Source organism: Episyrphus balteatus, chromosome 2 (genome assembly GCF_945859705.1).
Source record: "Episyrphus balteatus chromosome 2, idEpiBalt1.1, whole genome shotgun sequence".
Classification (NCBI taxonomy): Eukaryota; Metazoa; Arthropoda; class Insecta; order Diptera; family Syrphidae; genus Episyrphus; species Episyrphus balteatus.
In genome coordinates this window covers 37,574,155-37,587,739 of record NC_079135.1, presented here as the reverse complement: position 1 = coordinate 37,587,739, position 13,585 = coordinate 37,574,155, and the positions used below count along the sequence as shown (strand labels likewise).

The window sequence follows — 13,585 nt, the reverse complement described above, 5'->3', positions numbered from 1 at the left end:
TTCATTGAGAGGCTGGCTGATGAAGGAACAAGGAAGCGACCTAACCTTTCACTTTTATTTTGTATTTATTTGTCGGCAAGAATTGAACACTTTTTTGTTTTATTTGAGGTTAGGCTGTATAGCGTTTTGTCTACAAGAATATTTAATTTTTTTTCTTTGGTTCTTCGTTATCTTTCTAGCTTTGACATGTGTTTGCTTTTAAGTGACAAACAGTTATAAATGTTTTTTAAAGATACGATTTTACCCTTTTTTTGTGAATTAGAATAGAAATTAACATTTAACATCTATTCGTGTTTTGATTTTATTTGTATTTATTGGTTTCCCATCACTACAACCAACAATTCAAGAAGCTTGACAGAACATTTTACGACAAGATATTTCTAATAAAATTTATCTATAGTTTCTTACAACGAAACTAACAAGAAAACTGAAAAATTTAAGGTTGTCCATTTCGTTTGTCCTTTTTATCAACGCAATCAACATGTTTCTTTATTTCGAACGACTTTTTGATGTTGCGCAGACTGTTTTGGCTTAGTGACTTTATAATTCCGACTTCCTTTCGTGCGTGGGAAGTTTTACAGTAGGTGCCATTGGCCTAGCTCGTGTTTTCAGTTTATGCTGCTGAAACAAATTGGTGTCAAACGTTTGAAACAATTTCAAAGACAAAAGCTTTAAATTACTGTTTTTTAAACTAAAATTTGTGTGATTGATAACTCTCAAGCTATGTATTTATATATTTTTTTTATCTTCTATATTCGACGGGTGTACATATGTAAAATTATTTACAATAAAACACTGTATTCCATGTTCGTCCTCTACTCAAGTATCTTTGCCAAGCTACTACTTGTCTCCTACTTGACTTGGTTTCTTTAAAAGTCGACCAAAAGCCTACTCACAATAAATCCAGAAACCGAATTTAACTTTGGTAAATACAAAAAGAAAAACTTAACTCGTATTAAGGTTTAATAGAACGTTTTAAGGGCGACACTTGAAAAGGATTTTGAATGAGTTCCGTTTCGCAGAAGCACTTTGCAATTGTTTCTAATTATCCTTCCGTTTCCGGGATTTGTGAATGTGAAGAACGAATGTGGTGGTTTTTTATGTTTTGAATAAAAAAGAAATTGAAGGCTGATGTGTGGAATACTTCAAAAAAATTATGTGTGTCGTATAAAAAAAAAATAAAGTGGGTGTATTTGATTTGACAATTTTACTGTTTTTGAAGTTATACTTCTTATGGGAGGGTGGATATGAAAATTTACTTTTTGACAAGAATGTCAAAGGGATTATGACGCGATCACCCTGGGTAGCAGGGCTGTCGTTTCACTTTTAGAGTAGGCAGTACTTTAGTATTTTGAAAATGCAGTACGCCGTAGTACGGCAACATAAAACACACAACACGTTGCAAGTTACATGTTTCATGTGGCAAGTTGCATGTGGCATGTGGCAAGTACCATGTGGCAAGTTGTATGTGGCAAGTTGCATGTGGCAAGTTGTATGTGCCAAGCTGCATGTGGCAAGTTGCGTGTGGCAAGTTGCATGTGGCAAGTTGCATGTGCCAAGTTACATGTGGCAAGTTGCATGTGGCAAGTTGCATGTGGCAAGTTGCATGTGGCAAGTTGCGTGTGGCAAGTTGCATGTGGCAAGTTACATGTGGCAAGTTGCATGTGGAAAGTTGCATGTGGCATGTTGCCAGGGTTGCAAAAAGCTCACATTTCAGCTCAGCTCACAGTTCAGCTCAAATTTGAGCTAGGTCAAATTTTGAGCTAGCTCTCGGAATTTTGAAGAAAATGAAAAAAAATTGTTTGATGCCAAAAGATAGCGGAGACTCTAACCTACATTTGGGTACAAATCTCATCCCTGTAGGTCCACGCATTCTCAAACCGGGAGCACTTAAAGGTAAAAAAAAAGTTAAGCCCGATTCTGAAAAAATAGGCATGATGTGGCAGTTTAACATGGAAGATGATTTTTTAAAAATCTGACAATGTGCAAAGCGTAGGCATATGACACAAGCTATCGTTTGGCATCACTCCCAAAAATTGCTCTCAAGCGGTTTAGCTTCCAGGAGCGTTCAAAGATTCGGGGATTTTTGGAAAAAACATTTTACCCCAACTTTCAAACGCGATTTTCTCGGAATTTTGAAAAAAGTCGAAAAACCGGATTATACCACCATCGGTTAGCTGAGAATATAAGCTTTCATATGGCACTACTCCCCTGTCTCTAGATCAAAGCGTTCAGCTCCCAGAAGTTTTTTCGCGCCCCCAACTTCCAACGCCTATATCTCGGAATTTTGAAGAAAATGAAAATAAAATTGTTGATGCCAAAAGGTAGCGGGGACTCTAACCTACACTTGGGTATAACTAACATCCCTGTAGGTCCACGCGTTCTCAAACCGGGAGAACTTAAAAGTAAAAAAAAAATAGGCACGATTCTGAAAAAATAGGCATGATGTGGCGGTTTAACATGGAAGACGATTTTTTAAAAATCTGACAATGTGCAAAGCGTAGGCCCATGACACAAGCTATCGTTTGGCATCACTCCCAAAAATTGCTCCCAAGCGGTTTAGCTTCCAGGATCGTTCAAAGATTCGGGGATTTTTCGAAAAAAAAATTTACCCCAACTTTCAAACGCGATTTTCTCGGAATTTTGAAAAAAGTCGAAAAACCGGATTGTACCGGAATTTTTTTTTATGATAAAAAAAGAAATATTTTACTAAAAAAATAGAAATATATTTACTATTAAAAAAAACCAAGAGGAAAGATCACAAAAAATTATCTGTTTTATTTATAAAAATATCCATGTGTTAAAATTTAAGCTGAGCTGTGAGCTGAGCTCAGCTCGCTTTTGAGCTTTGTAGCTACCCTGCAAGTTGCATATTGCTACTACTAGTGCTCAAGCACACACAATTCTCATAAAATTACCATATCGCATATTTTATACGCAATTCGTTTACTTTCGTTAAGCATATACCGTACGTTCTGAACCGCACAACATGAGTAAATTTCACAAAATAAATTGAAAACTACATGGACGCAAGGAGGATGAAAGAATTAATTTATTGTTCACTTGATCAAAATATAAAAAACGAAGTGTGGATTAATTAATTTAATAATAGAAATTAAAAATATCAAATGAAATTCATTTACATAATACTGAATGAGAAGTATAACTTCAGTCGCGTGTACATGTGTACACACACTCTTTTTTTTTCTTATGCAGTATTAAAAAATACTTAAAAACATGGATATTGGATATATTTATTAAAAACAAAATAAACAGTTATTTAATAGTTTTTTTTTATTTTCAGTAATGTAAGGGGCCTTATATGTAATTTGGTAGCTTGTGTCCCAAATACTTACGAATTAAAAAAAAAAAACAAAAGGTTTAATCCTTTTTAAGCTAAAGTCTCTATTTTTTATACAACACGATTTCACTAGCACTGGCATGTTTTCTTCTACGAATTAGTTATTTGTTATTTGTCTAGTTAACAAAAATAGTTACTTTTAACCTTTTTGTTTCTGTTTCATGTGACTATATAAGCATTATAGTTAAAAATGACTATTGTAATAGTTACGTTATTACTACGACATAATCAATTTTAACTATTTTAAAAGTTATTTTGAACTATTTTGTTGGGACATGTGACTATGTAATATTCATTTTTAACTATTCTCTGTAGAAAAATAGTTATTCGCAATATTTCATTGAATTCTATAAAGTGATTATGCAAATAATAACAATATAGCTATTTATTTTCTCTGAGTGCAGGGGCATACATATCATTGGGGAAGCCGAGGCAGTGCCCCGGGGCCTCCAACGGATGATAGGGCCCCACAAGAAATTATGTACTTATGTGATGAAGAAACCTGTTTATATAAATAAAATATAACCCAACAACCAGACCTCAAAGAATCATTTGGTTTTCAGTTATGAATAAAGATTAAAGAGACCTATCTTTTGATGTTTACCTCGATGGATTTTGATGAAATTAAAAAATTTTTTTTTTTTGGTAAGGGGATTTTTAACCAATAACGAAGAAAAAAATAACAAAAATAATAAAAATTATTAAAATTATTTTTATTTTAAGTGGAGTGATTGAATATAATTCAATATAAGTTCAAGTGACCTCAACTCCAAAAATTTTATAAAGCGTTTCGCCCAGGTACGACAGTGGGCTCATCAGTTAGTTTTATATAGTGTCGGTAAACATCGACCAAAATAAGGCGTCTTAGTAAGGGTACGATAGATCTAACTGATGAGCCCACTGTCGTACCTGGGCGAAACGCTTTATAAAATTTTTGGAGTTGAGGTCACTTGAACTTATATTGAGGGATTTTTAACCTAAATGCATAAGTTTGTCGACCTTGCTAAGCTTGAATTTTTGTCGAAAATCTTAAAAAAATATTCTTTTAAAATTTGTTTACCTAAATGCATAGGTTTGTCGACTATGAACTCTTTTAAACCAAAAATTGTTTCAAGACTGTGGTTTCAACTTTTAAGTTATCCTCCTTCTAAAGTTAAAAAAAAACAGTATGTGTACTTGTATACACCTGCACATTTGACTGACGGCAAAAAAACTGATTTTCGAAATCGGGCCGGGAAACCCCATATAATGTTCAGCTTTTGCAGATTTTTAGGTAGCCTGAAGAAAATTAGCTCTAGCTCCCAAACAACTAGGCCTATTCTTATTTCGTGTGTATTATTAAAGGTAAATTAAAGGTAGTATTGTTAATAAGATTAAGATGCAAAATTAGCCAGAGTTCAATTGAACTTTTAGTTTTAAAACCAGACTATAATTCAATAAAGAGACGCTTTAGGGAAAAATAGCGAATACAAATATCTGAAAATGTTCATTTGGATGGGAAATTGTTCCCAGGTATTCTGAAGAGAGAGTAGATTGTACACACATGTATTCGCGATTGAAGTTATAATTCCCGTTCACAGAAATTCACTTAGTAGGTTAATACCATAACAAAACTGTCTTGCAATTAATCCCTTTAACATTTCTTTTTCAAAAGTAAATATTAATATTTAACGCCCCTTCATGTAATTAGGTAAAAATTAGGATCCTGAGTAAACATAGGGTCTTATTGTTTCGTTATTCTGTTTATGTTAACAAGTTTCTTCTTCAAATAATATCTCGTAGGTCCCTGTCATACGTTCCCAAAGGTCCATACGGATGTACGTCCTTGGATTCACTAGACGAGCGAAAGTAGCTCTGGGTCCTAAAATAACGCCATAAGTTTAGTCGGGGACACTATTTTCTTCGTTATTTTCTGTTGTATTAATATCCTAGTCTTAATTTCTTAAATACTTGCTTCAGGATTTGCTTTTATATGGTGTAATTTTCCAACAGCCACGAATCGGGCTTTATGAAGTTGGCACCCCCAAATGCTAATTTTGTTTTAACCTGCCTGGTTCGATTTCTCAAAGTCAGGCCAGAATAGCCCAATATTATTTTTTTGCTATCCCATTTTTTCACCTCAAAAAACACAAAAATAATTTTTTGTTATATTCAGTGTAGAAATTGTTGGTTTTGCAATGTGGTTCGTTTGCCCAACGTTATCCCAAGATAGCCCAACTTTTGTTTTCTTTATACCACTATTTTTTCAAAAGATAACAAAAAACTATTTTTCATATACATAGTATTAGAAACCGAAAAATTTGTGATTTATTTTCCTTTGAAAAATCGTTAGTTTAAAGCCGTGTTTTGTTTGGCCAAGGTTAGCCCAGGATAGCCCAACTTTTATTTTCGCTATCCTAGCAAAAAAAGTGATGTAATTTTTTGGAATTACCAAGGTTAGTTTAGAAAAAGAAATCACTTCACACCATTTTATATTTGTTGATACTTTTGAAAAATGTTTTGATAGATTTTACAAAGCAAGTATCTTTTCTAGTTGCTTATATGGTAAACCAAAAAATTCTAAGTCAAATGAATAACATTTGAGGAGCATCCAAACACCAGTGGATTTAATTTTTCTAAGTTATTAATTAAAAAGGTCACTGAGGTGTATGCGTACTTTTTTTTGCTGTGGTGAATACAAACTAATTCTTCTATGATCTTTGACCTAAGATCATAGAAGAATTAAAAAATTAAAGATGGACTATCCTGGGCTAACGTTGGGCAAGCGAACCACAGAGCAAAACCAACAATTTTTCAATAAAAAATTTTTTTTTGTGTTTTTTAAGGTAAAAAAAAAAATAATTCCGTTATAATTTATAGAACTAATGGTGGGCTGGCAAAAAAAATCTTGGGCTATTCTGGGATAACCTTGGGCAATCGCACCAGGCAGGTTTGAAAAAAAAAAAACACTAGCATTTTGGGTGCTAACTTCACATAGCCGAATCGAGGATTAGTTGTTAGTGATAATTCGTATACCGTTATAAGTCGTTTGCTCGACTTATCTTCGTGGGAACTATTTAAGCTTCGATTCTTTTCTAACAGACTTTTTAATAAAGTCCTCAACTTAAAATTATAATTGTTTTCTCTCGACATACCATAAATGGTTGTACCCATTTCTTCTTTTTAAGTTTGGTAGAGACTGTATCATTATTTCATTCAGAAAATCATACCAAAGTTACAATACTCAAATAAATAAATGGAAACAAGATGAACATCAATTTTGTCCACCACACAAGCTGCTATTAAAGAAAAGTAGAAAAGTACCTAAACACCTCGTACTTTTAGATGGTTGCTGGATTGTGCCAGGAAAGAACCCTTTGACTATCTGAAATCTAAAGCCTCAAACAGGTGAGTTGAGCTACACTGCGCATATACCGGTTCTTGCAAAGTAATAAAATGATACTTCATTCGATTGGCAGTGGAGTATGAAGTTAAAAAGGCGGTGGTTGATGTTGTTACAGCCTGTTTTTTCGGTTACAAGGCGTGGCTCTGAAAGCACTATAATCTGTTATCTGGCTGACAGAAATGGAGTCTATATAGTGGGAGGAGGAGTGTTTACCATAAATCTATCTCTTACTCTCTCGAAATACTATCATGGTTTCTATCAATATACTTACTGCTATAGAAATGTATACTCATTCGCAACAGCAAGTTAAACATTTACATATAAACAGCGAGCTTATGTAGGTAGGTATTTTTATCTATTTTGTTTAGTCAGTGTATATTCTTTTTTGCGAATAAAAATAAATTTATCGAACGAATGATTTTTTGCTTTAGTTACACTCCATGTCATTTGATTGACGTCATGTCGTTAAAATACAATTTCTAAAAAAATTATCTATAGTTTTCTTATGTAATAAAATTTCATAGCTGGCGTACAGACTAGAAACTAGATGGACTATGAAGGAATTAAATTCTAACGTTTAAGACTGAGCTCTGTTTTTATATTTCTTTGTGTACATTTTACCATTTCGCTGTCTTAGAACCAAAAAATATGCAGTAGAAAAATTATTGCCAAAGCAGCGCAGCTATTAAATCCAAATAAACATACCTACGTTTTTTATTTGTATTTAACTTCCAACAACTTTTTTTTTTTTCATTTACATTATAATGAACAAACTTTTGCAATACTTGACGATGGAGTTCTGAAGAAGTTGAGAGAGCTCAGACCCCCTTTGCCTATTCCTTGATACGCCACTGGTGGGTATGCATGAAATATATTAATATGCGTTTAAATGGCATCGCTAAAGTGATAAACCAAAAATATATCGATTATTGTTAATCATTAACACAATCAAGTTAAGACATTAAAAATAAAAACAATAAAACATTGACCTCATTGATTTAAAATAAAATAACATCAATTAAATCAAAAGAAATTACTTTTTTATATATGCAATTTAAACGCCCATAAAACGATGATAATAATTTGTTTATAACTAATTCTTATTCTATTCAGTTTACTTAAGTTGTTAATAAGAAGATTATTCATTTTGCAAATTTTATTAATTTATTGCAAGTTCATTGAATATGCAAACTGCAAATTGAATTAAGATCGAGTTTAATATATTAAATAACTGACGTCATTACTCGCTGTGTCCTGGTTTTTATTGTTGTTATTGTAAAATTGTAATGGCTCTATAAAGCAAATATTTCAATTATTTACTAACTTGATTCTATAAATATTTCGAATCTATTCTAACATTCCAAAAAAAATCAGTAAGTTCACTGAATTATTTAATTTTTTAAACGGAGCCAGAATAGCAGGATTGGGATGATAAAAGTCTTTCACAGGGACACCTTAGTTCAGGTGCGTGCATTACAATGAGGCAGCTGAGTCAGTGCCTCGAGGGCCCCCAACGGAAAAAATGTTTGAGTGGAAGTATCCCAAGAACCAGAACTCAAAATTTTTGGATTTCAATTATGAATAGAGCTTAAAGAGACCTATCTTTTGATGTCTCACTCGATGGATTTAGTGAAAATTTTTAAAAATGTATTTTTTTTTTCAAGATGCTATAGGAGGCAAGCGTAAGTTGTAATACATATTGGGTGAAATTGAATTGAAATATATAAATCTTTGCCACCGGGTTCAAAGGAGTTAAGTCACAAAAGTGCACTTTTCGGGTTTGATCAAAAAAGAATAAGCTCTTTTTTCGCTTTCATTTGGTATCAAAAAACATTAATTTATAGCAACTTATCCAATTGAAAGAGCCAGGTCTATGGGTAAAAACTCATCGATTTTCATACACTATTCAAACATCAATCGCATTGTCCTGTAAACTATGGTTTATGACTAAAAAACTTTGTACCCAGCCGCAATATGCATTTAAGAGTAATACCTATCAAGTGTTGTAACTGGTTTACTTTTTTGTATTGCTCCCTGGTGCTTATTATACAGGGTGTCCCAAAAGTAATGGATCAAACGAAGTATGCTGATAGGCCAACTTTAGGGCTCTCAGAATTTGGTAACTTGTTTATCCCAAATCTTTACGGTTTTCGATTTAATGCAGTTTTTGTGAATTTTCGATAAATCCCGACTTTGCAACAGTATTTTGCTTCCTCCGCTGACAATTGATTTTGGTTTTTTACAATTCTTTCACTAAAACATTGCCTAATAATAAGAAATAAATAATTAATAAAAATATTTTTTATTTCATTCGACATTTTGCTGCAAATTAATTAACAGTTCCATGATTTATAATTTCTTACTTTTATTTCAGAGCAACACCCTGAATAAAAATTGTTTGGTGTGACCTTGGTTTATTATTTTGAAAACTTGCCGTGTTATTGCAGTTTTCAAAAATGTATAAAAGATTCCAAAGTTGAAGTTAGAACTAAAGATATTACAATTTAAAAGCAACAAAACAGGGTATTTCAGAGAAAAATAAACAAATTTTCTTGACTGTTGTTTGTTTATTTCTTTTTGAATAAAAGCCTCGATTTTTGTTTAAATTTTTGCTCTAAAAAACCTTGTTTTTTTGAATTCAAATTGTAATTTTTTTTTGTAATATTTTGCGATCTAACTTCAACATTGGAAACTTTTATACTTTTTTGAAAACTGAAATACTGGGACAAGTTTTTAAAATTATAAACCAGTGTCACACCATATAAATTTTTTTCAGCGTGTTGCTCTAAATTAAAAGTAAGAAATTGAGTTTTTATAAAACTTGGAACTGTTAATTAATTTGCAGCAAAATGGCGTATGAAATAAAAAATATTTTGATTACTTAATTGTTTCTTACTATTACCCAATGTTTTAGTGAATGAATGGTAAAAAACAAAAATCAATTATGGGCGGAGGGCGCAAAATACTGTTCCAAAGTAGGGATTTTACGAAATTTCACAAGAACTGCATTTAATCAAAAACCGTAAGGATTTGGGATGAACAAGTTACCAAATTTTGAGAGCCCTTAAGTTGCCCTATCAGCATATTTCATTTGATCCATTACTTTTGGGACACCCTGTATATAAATAACACCGGCACACAAAAAAAAAGTGTCACGTACCAGGAACCAGACCTATCTTTCCATATGTTTTTGGGAATGCTGAATCCGAATTTCAAGTCTGTTTGGCCCGGTCACCCTTCAGTTTTGAGCTGTGACTGCATTTTGTTTGAATTTGTATGACTTTTTTTTTTAGTTTTTTGCATTTTTGCAAAACGGACTTGAAATTCGGATTCAGCGTGCCCAAAAACATATGTAAAGATAGGGGTAGTTCCTTTTACATGACACTTTTTTTATTTTGTGTGCCGGTGTAATTTTTCATTGACATTCCATTCCATTCCTCTCAATTCATTTACTGTTGATGTAGATAAATTTGTGGTTCTATAAACCTTCCCATAGCCTCAAACTCTCAAGATTAGCTTAAATGGGGATGAAAGCCCACTGTACAATAACTTGAACTAATTCCAAGGGCGTGGTATCTATAATAAAAAAAAATTTCAGCAAAAGTCCTGAAACCAAAATAATTATTGTTTTTGAAAGTGATATTTTTGCTCTCTATAGCATATTTTGCATTTCACTCATAAATTTTAAAAGCAACTCTTGCTAGACTACCAACCTTTAGTCAGTTAACCTTGAAAATCAAAGGCGTTATAAAAAAAGAAATGATGGACAAAAGAATCATTTCTGTCACCTTTTCAATTTCAATTCAATTATAAGCACACTTTGCTTAATAAAGGTTTGCATAACATAATGCTTCTTACATTTACTTATCAAATCATATTTGATAACATTTTTGTACAATAGGTAGGTACAAAAATTAAGCACGCGTTGTCAATATAAAATATTAAATTTTTCTAATTGAATTTGCAACAATTCAAAAGATTTGACAAAAAATGGAAAATTCAAAAATAGGATTAAAATACATACATCAATTCAGACGGACAGCGAAAATTGTACCCTTATAGAAAACTACCATCATCAGTAACATTACATGAAAGAACCTTTTTCTTTGAATAAAAGTTACAAGAGGGTTGTGTATTGATATTATCCGGGGATATTTTTTCATGCCAATAAACACAATAAGATATAAACTAATTTAAAAACTCAGCACGAAACAAAAATGCTGGACTGAACAGAAATTCAAGAACTTTTAAAAAGATTTTGAAAAGGTTTAGATTTTTCTTGGAAAAATGAAACTTGGATACTGAGAGCAATCATTTTTCAACCATAAATTTGTATGGAAAGAAAAATAAACTCAGCAACTGAAGAGATTGTTTCAAGCTTTGTTACTTGTAGGTACATAGTAGCTAAATTTTCGCCGTGAAACTCTTTTATTAAAGCAGTAAGGATTAAGGTAGTAACCCACCCTCAGAAGGTTATGCTTTAATTTAATATATTTTTGTTCTTTTTAATCGTATATGGGTTTACTTTTCTTTAAAATGTGTAATTGGCATTGAATAATCTAGAGCAATTGTAATATCAATGTGTTTGTGTTCGCCCCTTTACCACCACCCCTAACAAACTAATATTAAATCCTTTACAATAAATTATACTTCAATAAAGTCAAAAGCTACTTCAGAAAATGAAGACTGGAGCTGGACGTTCGTCGATATAGTGTCAACACAATTCACACACAACTCAGAGTATGTAATTTGCGATTATTGACACGTGTTTGTTATATGATTGCTCACTGAAATGTATTTTAATTATTTAGGAGATGTTCATCACAAATAATTTGCTTGCGGCTAAGAATATACACAAAGGCAATGATAATAATTATAGCCTAAAGTTGATGGGATATGAATTGAATTTGGGGTCCTGAACCAAAGGGTAGCGGTTTGATTTGGTACATATGTATGTGGGATATATTTATCAACAATTATTTTAGAGTTTTACACTAAGTTTTCCAATTAAGGATCCTATTTTACTGAAGATTACTGTAGGTGCATAAGGGTGTGTCAAAGTGCTCATCAACTATGGAATTTTCAAATGTAATAGCTTTTGCTTATCAAAATAAAATTCTGCGTTTAAAATTTTCATTTTTATTAATATCTTTGGCTCGCTCAAAACATAGGAAGAAATCGAAGAAATTAGGATTTTTAGAGATTTTTGAAATACATGTTTTTTTTTAATTGCGCCGTTTGTGAAAGATAATTCCAACAAAAACTTTTAAGCTTATATTTCTTGAAATTGAACACTTAGGGCCAATTTATTGAGCCTCCATTAAATTTTGAAATTTATCGTTAACGGTAATGTTAAACTACTGACGCATTTAAGTATACATCGTTAAAAATATTTAATTCACTCTTCTTTAGTTAACGTTCTTACTTTTAATGGAAACATATAAGGTTTCTCTGTTGAAAATATGCTAGCGATTTTTAATTTTTTTGAAAAATAAGTCTGTCAAAAGCTACGATTCTGTCAAATCAAATAGATTTCAATATGAAGATTTGAAGGATTAATAATATAAAAAAACAAAAACTACTATGTACATAAGTATTTTACAGCCGAAAACGAGAGAAACGATATACATACCAGAGGTAACTAAAGACTGTTACTGTTGCATTGTTGATGATTATATTATGCAGCATCTCGACCTTGGTTAGTTTTACTAGTCGTGTTTCTATTTAAAATCTTTAATGAAGTTGTTGCCTATTTAACCCTCATATCCATAGATAACAAATTCTGGCGAGGCGTACTCGTTTTAAATATTATATCTTTTCTTAAGGAATACATTTATATATTTTCGTATGTAGGTATGTACCTATGTACCTAGAAAAATATTCTTGTCTGAGAGTATTATTAGCTGCGTTCCTTTGGAAATATTTATCTACTGCTTAGTACTTAAAGCTGCTTTGAACTACTTTTTCAGTATTTTTTTTTTTTGTTGTTTTAACGATTCCTTAGGTCATTTGACGAACAAAAATTTTTCAGATAATATAAAAATGACGCTAATGGAGAGTGAATAAATAGATATGCTTTTTAAAACCTCCATTAGCTCTAAAAATTCCCCTTAAAAGATCGAACTTTACGTTTTATTCAAAAGAACTTTTAAGTTTAATGTTCAATTAGTAAATGACGTGAAACTTCAAAAAAATCCTTAAAAGAGATTGAAAATAATTGAATTTAGTTTTTAATTTTGTTAAAATTCCCTTTTTTTAATGGCGATTTAAATTAAATTAAATTATCCCACGCCTCTTTCCCCCCCAGATACCGCACGCGCTGGGGTCCATTTACACCGAGTATGATGGCACTTGCGGTGGCTAGTCATATCGGCACTTAAATTAGAGTTTTTTGAAGAAAAAAAATAAACACGAGATAAGAGCGGGGCTGCTTATTACAAGCAGATACAAAATGTAAAAATAAATATGTAACTATATGGGAGCATGGGGAAACATACAACCATATAGAAAAAGAATTAAAATAAAGTATTAAATAAAGTTAAAATTTAAAAATGAGTAAAAAAATTAAAAAAGTGTAGAAAAAAAAACAATAAATAAAATAAAAAAGCATGCTTATGCACTTGTTAGATCAGTAAAAAAAATAAAAAGTCCAGTTTCAGTTTCTCTTTTACTATTTCACTATTTACTAATCTTTACTAATCTTTAGGTCCAAGAGGGCTATGAAATACCATATAGTAGGTTTTTTTGTGTGATCTTGCTGTTATTACAATCAAAAATATTACAATTTTTATTAACATTCCTTAACATTCTCGTAATCGGTTCATTTTTGCCATAATCAG

General features: G+C 31.8%; 1 long non-coding RNA gene across 1 annotated transcript; it reads right to left on the bottom strand.

The window, feature by feature from the left end:
- Window positions 1–276: 276 nt before the first annotated feature.
- On the bottom strand, window positions 277–763 carry LOC129912557 (uncharacterized). Its single transcript, XR_008771853.1, has 2 exons — window positions 681–763; window positions 277–618 (listed from the first exon to the last, which is right to left on the bottom strand). It is a non-coding gene; the product is annotated as an uncharacterized LOC129912557 (long non-coding RNA).
- Window positions 764–13,585: the final 12,822 nt, after the last annotated feature.